General features: G+C 41.4%; 1 long non-coding RNA gene across 2 annotated transcripts in view; it reads left to right on the top strand.

Annotated features, from left to right (window-relative positions):
• The window catches only part of LOC114159980 (uncharacterized), a 40,790-nt gene extending 33,130 nt beyond the window's left edge, over nucleotides 1-7,660 (top strand). For both annotated transcript variants that reach the window (XR_003598692.1, XR_003598693.1), the window contains exons 2-3: nucleotides 2,694-2,780; nucleotides 7,289-7,660. This is a non-coding gene — a long non-coding RNA (uncharacterized LOC114159980). The remainder of the gene's footprint in view (nucleotides 1-2,693; nucleotides 2,781-7,288) is intronic.
• The last annotated feature ends 1,099 nt before the right edge of the window (nucleotides 7,661-8,759 follow it).

Genomic DNA, 8,759 nt, shown 5'->3' with positions numbered 1-8,759 from the left:
CATCAACATCACCGTGATTCTATTAATCAAGGTCATTACTTTAAAACTGTTTTTAAATTTGTTGTAAACTTGTGCTTACACTCACTGGCCGCTTGATTAGGTACGGTACACTTTGCTAGTACCGGGTTGGACCCCCTTTTGCCTTCAGAACTGTCTTAATCCTTCGTGGCAGATTCAACAAGGTACTGAAGACATTCCTCAGAGTCTGGTCCATATTAACATGACAGCATTATGCAGTTGCTGCAGATTTGGCGCAGATCCATGATGTGAATCCCTCGTTCCACCCCATGTCTACATGCCTAAATGCATCGAGTCGCTGCCATCTGATTGCCTAATTTGATATTTGTGTTAATCAGCAGTTGGACAGGTGTGTCTAATAAAGTGATTGGTGAGTGTATGTTTTAATTTTTTACTTTTGTGTAATCAGGTTGTTGTGTGTTGCAGGTTTCTGCCCAGGTCCCTTTTGAAAATGAGATCTGGTTAAATAAAGAAAATAAAAAACATTGAGAGCCTCAAAAGCTGGATATGAATAATCAGAGTTCTACGAATTTTTTCACTTAAAAACTGAAAACTGAGGGCGTGCCGTGGTGGCGGAGGGGTTAGCGCGACCCACATTCAGGCAAAACGTAGCCTCGACGCACCTGTCGCGGGTTCGACTCCCGGACCCGACGACGTTTACCGCAGGTCCTTCCCCCTTTCCTGTCAGCCTACTTTGAAAAAGGGACACTAGAGCCCACAAAAAGACCCCTTGCGGGGGCGATTAAAAAAAACTGAAAACTGGGCTCTGCAGATGTTGAGACATTTTACAAAGTGAACAACATCATAAACAGATTTTTTTTTATTTCCTCTTGCTCTTGGTGAAGGCGGGTGCTTTTTTCCTCTGCTCCCTCCCTGCCAATGCCTGCCCTGCTTGCTCTATTTTTGTCCTGTCTTTTTCTATATCTTTGCACAAATTATGGATCTGGTCAACCTGTCTCTCAATGCAATTGATCAAATTTTCTTGACGAGAAGACGGGGCACAGGAGAGCCCTCTTGTCCTGCAGGGAGGGACACACCCGGCGGGATTCACCCTGGATTTATTCATGATAACAGGATTTCTGCTGTTTGGAGCTTGCGGATACCTGGATTATGGACAAATTTGGACTTGGCTGAATTAGCAAACACTCAGACTGTTGGTGTGGACAGAGACGCAAGTTGGATGTGAGTCTTGCTGAGACTCGCTGCCCAGCTGAGGACTCAAAAACTCACTAACGGGATGGAATCGATCTTGGAGAAATTGCTGGCTTTGGTTCAGTGGAACGACCAAACTAATTTGGATAATTGGGAACTGAGATGTGTCAGTTCCCCCTACAAGGGAGATTGAAACTTAATATCTACCCGACCTAAGATATTCTGTATCTAAATTGACACATAGAATAAATAAATCATATAAGAAATGGCAGAAACATAAAATTGATTAAATAATGAGGCAAAATTGTTATCTGGGTTCTTGTTGAACCTCTGAAGATGATAAAAAAAGATGGATTCTTCATAAAACCAAGAAAGTTACGGACAATCCTCATTGTCCTCTTCATGTTATTGTCTCAGAAAAAAAGTATCTTCAGTCAGAGGCTTCTTCAGATTAGCTGTAATACGGACTGCTATAGGAGGTCTTTCCTGCCAACACCCATCACTTTCTACAATAACTCTTTGAAGAATCTGAATTAAAATGAGTTACAACAACATTTAATTTCCCTTTGGGATCAATTAAGTATTTTTAACTGATTTTATGTCATGCAACTGCATCAAAAGATCGCTGTGAAATTTAAGTTTTTCTGCTTACAAGAAAGTTTGGGCTGCTGGCAGCAATAGTGCCTCCTGGTGGTGGCAGCTAGTATCCACTGACTGAATCAGTATGACTGTATGTGTTTAATGTACATGTGTTCTGTCATTTATTTTTAAGAGTGTACATCTTCCACAAACACACCAACGAAACTCCGAAAAGGTAAAAGGTGAAGAAAACAGAATGAAGATGAAGATCCAACTCCTAAAGAATTACAAAACACTTTCATCTCGTTTGCAGCTATAAAAATAAACGACAGCCGACCAAAATAATTAAGCAATTGTGTTCCTGTACTCAGTTTTTCTGTTAAATAATTTTAATGCATCAGTTTTGTTGAAATATTAGCACAGTTGTACAATTTTAACATTACTATTGACAAAATAAATTACATGACATTCAAATTCAAAATTAATAGATCGAAAAGGGAAATTAAATGTTGTTGTACCTCACATTAATTTAAATTATCCAGTTATATTAGGTATAATGACTGTTGGTAGAAAAGATCTGTATTATGATCTTTAGTGCATAATTTATTTAACCTTCAAAAATTGGAAATAGTTCAGTTTCTTTGCACTTAATACAAAATTCTTCTCACTTTTTTCCCCAAACAAAACTGATTCATGTGTCCCAGGTCACAAAATACATTTGGAGTAGAAACTAAAATCCATTTAAATTTTGATGTTTTAATGAATCACAATAACTGTTTCTTAAAGCTGCATTTTAGAGCATCTTAAACTGTTTTGTTCCTGGGATTTAAATATAATCTGTCCCCCTAAAAACATGCAGAAGAGGCTCGGAAAGGAGGGGAAAAGGCCAATTATGTCAGTAATAGAACCGACATTAATAAATTCGATATTCCTTTTCCCTACAGGTCAAATTAAGGTACAAAATTACCTTTGATAAGAAGAAAGTCTATCCAAGAGTCGACAAGATTCATGACTTAGCAACCTGGCATTTGGTTTGTATTATTACTACTTGATGTTTTGTCTTATTTTCAGTAATACAAAATAAACCCTCTAAATTGAAGTATTTCAAGGATTCCATGACTTTTATATAAGTAAAATTCTTCTTCAACGTTTAGGATAAATGCGATGCAGATTATGAAGGAAAGAAATGTAGAAAACTGGCCATATAGCCATTGTTTGAATGGAGAGCATGAGTTTTGGCTGGGCCAGGAGCCCTCTAGTGGCTCGATGCGGTATTGAATTTTTATACCAGCATTTTATAAAAACGTCCCAGACGTTCAGCAACGCAAACTTTCTCCATAAAGAAAAAAAACTGAGATTTTGTTAAACATAATAATCATCATAAAGGTGTAAAAGATACTGAATGTAAAGTTACCTTTGTTGTAACTACCGTTAAGGATATATGCTTTTATTTTGGTATCTCGTGTTACTGTAGCTATGGTAACGGAACGAAGTTCCAACTGAATCGGTTAAAAGTTAGCAAAACAAAAAAGAAATGCTAAAAAGCGACCCAGTTTTCACTTCAGTCGGTAAGGGAACAATGTGAGTAAGTTGAAATGCTAATAGAAAAGTCTGTGAATGCTGTTAATGTAAAGAATTGTTCCTGTATAGCTCTTAGGTTTGATGAATGATACGGATGGCTTTAATAAATCAGCATTTAACTATCAGTTATGGCCTCATCCAAATTGGCTGGATGCCACACGAAATACAATTACAGCAAAAACATTGTGAGTGAATATTCAGAGTGAACGTTCAGACAACGATTTGGAAAGGTCCGTTTCGAATATTCGAATTTCAGACAATGTTGACCAATCGTCGTCTGAACATTGGCTTGCTAGCTGGGTCCTAGCTTCTTTTTTTCATCAAACAAAACTTATCTGTGACGGATGATGATGTAATTCTCCGCCTCTTGTGATGTCATAGTTGAGATTCTTAGTGCATGGTTTTATTCTCTTCAGATATTCCAGACATCACAGGCGCGAGGATTTGTGCAGATATCAAGTTTGACCCTTGAAGTTTTCAGGAAATAGCAGCAAGACCCCCAAGCTAACAGAATAATAATAATTATTATTATATTATTCTTGTTTATAAAGCGTTTTTAAACCAACTGGTGAGAGATTGCCAAAGTATTTTCAGGAGCTTCTGTTTTTTTCTTCCAACAGTATGGGACAAGTATTTGGCATGAACAAGTACAAGAGGATAAAGAAGGTGAAGAGAGTGGACTTTATGGAGGAGTACGTTAGGCAGCAGTTTCGCGGACATGACCCCCCTGAAAATAATTACGGCACACTAGTAGAACTTAACATGCGATCGATTCGACAGAAAGGTGAGGTTGATGATAAGGTTTTAGGTAAAGAATCTCGGAGTTCCAGTGCGGTGTACTTTTTAAAGGACTTCCTTATCAAACATGACCTGGACTTTGATGTGGAGCCGATTGTAGGTCCGTGCACTGAAAGAGAGATTGAAAGAATAAAAGCCCGCAAGGTTAAACTGGAAATGGGGGAAAGAAAGGAACAAATAACAGAAAAACCTTTCGAACAGAAAGCTTTGGAAAAAACCCCATCTCCACCATCTGTTAAAAGTGAAACTTGTACTCTCCAAAAGCTCCTCACAGATGTGAAAACATCACTTGATGCAGATGAGAAAGACTGGGTGGACTTTGAACAGCAAATGTACAAGACAATGGAAGAAATGAACATGGGGCTAAAACAGAATTTTGATATGTTGAGAATGATTAATCAAGCTTTTGAATCCACAGATGACATCAAAAAACAGGTTTCTGGCAAGAAAACACCTCAGGAGACTAAACAACCAGAACCCTCTCCCCGAAAACTCTCTATGGCACCTCAGAGGGTAAAAATGTACTGCCTGTCACCCTCTTTATTGCAACTTACTCGAGGAATGGATGAAGTGGACTGGGTGCGCAAAGAGGCTACCGTGAGGTTTAGAAGGCGGAATGAGTTTATTGATTCAACAGATGAATTCCTGGGGATAGAAGAAACATGTTTCTATTCCAGGGAACATGAGGAACGTAAAGCTCTTCAAGAAAGGCTTAAGTTGGAAAGAGAGGCAGTAGAACGAGCAAAGATACAGAGATTAGCTCACAGGCAATCAACTCCGGACATTATGGTACCAGAGGGGTTGAGGAAATCACTGTCTTTCGAGAGCGTTGCATCAAAAGTTGGAGGAGACCGGACGAGAGATGATGAATGATTTGGAAAAAAACCCTTGACAGAACTAGAGACACATGCAAGGACTAAAGTGTCTAATAGGGAGCCTTAAAAGGGCTTCAGTGTTGGAGGAGCTTGGAGACCACAGGGCTGCAGGAGTGAAGGAGCTAGGAGTCCGCGGGGTTGTGGCGATGACTTTTAGCGCCACAATCCCGCGGCTAGGAGCCTGGGGTCCTGTGGGCACTGACGTGATTGGAGCCTGGGGGGGCTCCGCGCACCGAGGGGACGTGAGCTCTGAGGTGCTTGGAGCCTGGGGGGCTGTGGGCACCGAGGGGCTTAGAGCCTTGGGGGCTGTGGGCTCTGAGGTGCTTGGAGCCTGGGGGGCTGCGGGCACCAAGGTGCTCGGAGCCTGGGGGGCTTTGGTCACCGAGGTGCTCGGAACCTGGGGGGCCGATGCAACCGAGAAGCTAGTGGCCCGCGGGGCTGTGGCAACCGAGAAGCTAGGAGCCCGCAAGGCCAAGGCAACCAGAAGCTATTAGCCCGCGGGGCCGATTCAACCAGACACTAGGAGCCCGCAGGGCCAAGGCAACCGAAAAGCTAGCAGCCTGTGGGTCTTTGGAAACCAGAAGCTAGGAGCCCGCAGGGCCGATTCAACCAGAAGCTATTAGCCCACGGGGCCGTGGCAACCAGGAGCTAGGAGCCCACGGGGCCGTGGCAACCAGGAGCTAGGAGCCCACGGGGCCGTGGCAACCAGGAACTAGGAGCCCGCGGGGCCGTGGCAACCAGGAGCTTGGAGCCCGCGGGACCGTGGCAACCAGGAGCTAGGAGCCCGCGGGGCCGTGGCAACCAGGAGCTAGGAGCCCGCGGGGCCGTGACGACCGAAGAGCTTGGAGCCCGCTGGTTTCCAAGCTCTTCCTCCACCCAAAATTCAGTCCTGATAACTAGTTTCTAGTTGTAATAAGAGAATTAAAAGCAAAAACCAATGCTCTTATTCTGTGTGACCCAAAGTGGTACCTCTTCTAAACCTGTAAAAATAAATAAAAAAATCTACATTTAATTTTCATTTTACTGTTACTGCATTAAATGTTTTCAACAGCTTCAGACTTATCCACAGCTCTAAAGTGTTTCTCTTTTATGCCTGTTTTGTTTTTTGTGCACAATATGGTGAACAACAACTCTGGTAAAGTTAGCCTTCCTGTGTTTACTCTGTAGATTTCAGTACAAAATGGACCAAAACGCATCATCAAAAATGGTGACTTCCATGGGTGAAAAATGTAACAAGAGATATACGTCTTTTGAAGTAATTATGAGCTTTGATGCATCACAAACAGCAATTCTTTAGTTACTAGAAAAATTCCAACATTTTTAGGCCAACATGTTTGTCGAATCTCGTATCCCTTCAACCACCAACTTCATTTTCTTTCTTGTTAGAATAAATATAGTGGACCTGAGTGTGACTGTTGTTCCTGAAGGTGGATATGGATAAATATATTTTTCAAATGTGGGCTTTGATGGCAGCCTCCTACAAACACTGTCCACTTACTCATTTAAATGGAGGAAGAAAGTGTGTCATTCTCATCATTTTATGGTGAATTATTGTCATGATCATACAGAAGAGGATTAGGGCCACCCAAAAAAAAAAAAAAAAAAGAATTCTGACTTTAATCTCAGAATTCTGACTTTAAAGTCAGAATTCTTTAAAGTCAGAATTCTTTTTTTTTTTCGGTGGCCCTAATCCTTTTTCGTATGATCAGCACTCAAAAGGTTAACTTTTCACATAAAAAGCACTAACTGCTGCCAAATGGCGCAATGTCCCGCCCACCACCTCCCTCTCAGAGCGCAGGCTGTACACCTCGCTGCAGCAAACAGAAAGGGGCGGGGCCGGACCACTGTCAGTATCATACCTTATTTGGAAATGGGACCATTGCACTCCGGAAGTGAAGGGGGCGCTATTTTTTTTATATTATCCACGGTCTCCCGTTTTTATTTTCTTTATTTTCCCGCCCCTCTCTGTTTGCTGCAGCGAGGTCCTTCTCGAATGGTGTAACCAGGAAACGTTTGAAAGTAAGGATTGTGATTGTGAAACAAAATAGTCTGAGTCTTATTAATTTCACGTCTTCTGTATTTATCCAAACCTTCTAATCCAAATTATTTATGTTCTTATATTATGTTTAGGTAAACTAAATCCTTGGTTGAGATCTGTTTTGTAGCTAGAGTGTTACAAGTGGCATTTACCATCATCCACAGGGGACAGTTTACAGTGAAGCGGTCATCAGTGTGGGATTTGACCAAAATATGTTTACTTTCATTTCTTTTTGTGACTCTTTTAGTCTCTGCATCTCTGTTGAAAACTGCGGATGACGCTTGAACCTCAGAGGCCTCTTCCGTCTGAGAGCATCCTGTTTAAAGCTTCGCCTCACCAAGCTGATCAGTTGTTGGGTTCGTCTTTGTCTTGTGTCAAAATGTGAACAGCGTGATGAGGAGGACGGCTTAAATACCAGTTCTTGTTGAACTGGTATTTCAGGCCAATCACTTAATTGTACATGTGTTTGAATAATCAAACACCTGTTGACTTTAAACTTGTTATAGAACACGTTGTGAAGAAAGTTCAGAAACAACTGTACATGTGCTTTTAATACAGTACTGTATTTTAACTTATAAATCAATGTAGACAACTCTTGATGTGGAAAAATTAAAGTAAGGTCACACCTGTTAGTTGTATTGCTATATGTTTATTCTAAGTTCCTGTATATTCCCACCAAGTTTGAACTATTTGGGTTACATGCACAAGGTTGGACGTTGTTTTTCCCAGCTGCATGGGAACCAGTCTGTTTCCCAGGCTTTGGATCCCTTATCCCTTTTGTATAAAACTCATGTGTTGTTATAGGGAGCCAGAACATATCAAGTCGGGGCAAAGTGAATGTAAAAACATTTATTTTTGTTGTCAGATATTTGCCCAGTAAATCATAAAGGGCGAGATCTGATGTGCCGATTAGGGATTGATCTTGTCTCAATACCGGAGGGTGTAAAAGTTGCATCACAGTCTGATTGGACTCACACAGCTGTGAAATTTGACTCATCTGCTCAAATTTGAGTCTCTTTCTATGTATATGAATGGAAACTTCCAAATTCAACTCTTGCACAACAACTTCTTGCAGAAGTGAAAACTTTAATTTCCCCTTTTTCCGATAATAAACAGCCTGATGAATTACGCTGCGTTTCTAATGTTTCATTAGGAGCTGATTGTGATTATGAGAAGCGATGGTTCAGAGCTCCTTCTGAGAAACTGTCAACATCTGCTTTGTTTTGGATCACACACACAGCGGCTCTGGCTGTCTCTCTCTCAGCTGATCAGAGAGTTTTTTGTGTTCCTGACTCTTACCCACACATTCCTTTGGCAAAATCACAAAATTTGTGAATGGAGTGATGTAGGATCATTTAATCATGCGTGTAAAAATGAGACTGATTGGATTATTTCACCTGCTGACCCAAATGTAATGTTTTCTGAGCGCATGTCAGCCTTCAAAAAGATGCTTCATTGTACAGTGCACTGTAAAAAGAAACTGTGGAATTGATTCCTACCGGGAACTATCTGTTCCCCTTATTACCAGGTACCAGATGCCCTTGGCACTTTGCCCCGACTTGATATGTTCTGGCTCTGTGGATATTCCCTGTACCTGTTTCTCCCAGCATATTGGGCCGGTAGGTGTGGCCCAGTTGTAGCAAAGCATTCCTATGTTGTTGGCAGTGTAGAACTTCAAGGGCAACACCGACGGGTCCGCAGATCACCCACAGACCCGC

The sequence above is a fragment of the Xiphophorus couchianus genome, chromosome 16 (assembly GCF_001444195.1).
Source record: "Xiphophorus couchianus chromosome 16, X_couchianus-1.0, whole genome shotgun sequence".
In the NCBI taxonomy this organism is placed as follows: Eukaryota; Metazoa; Chordata; class Actinopteri; order Cyprinodontiformes; family Poeciliidae; genus Xiphophorus; species Xiphophorus couchianus.
This window is presented reverse-complemented; position numbering and strand designations above follow the sequence as displayed.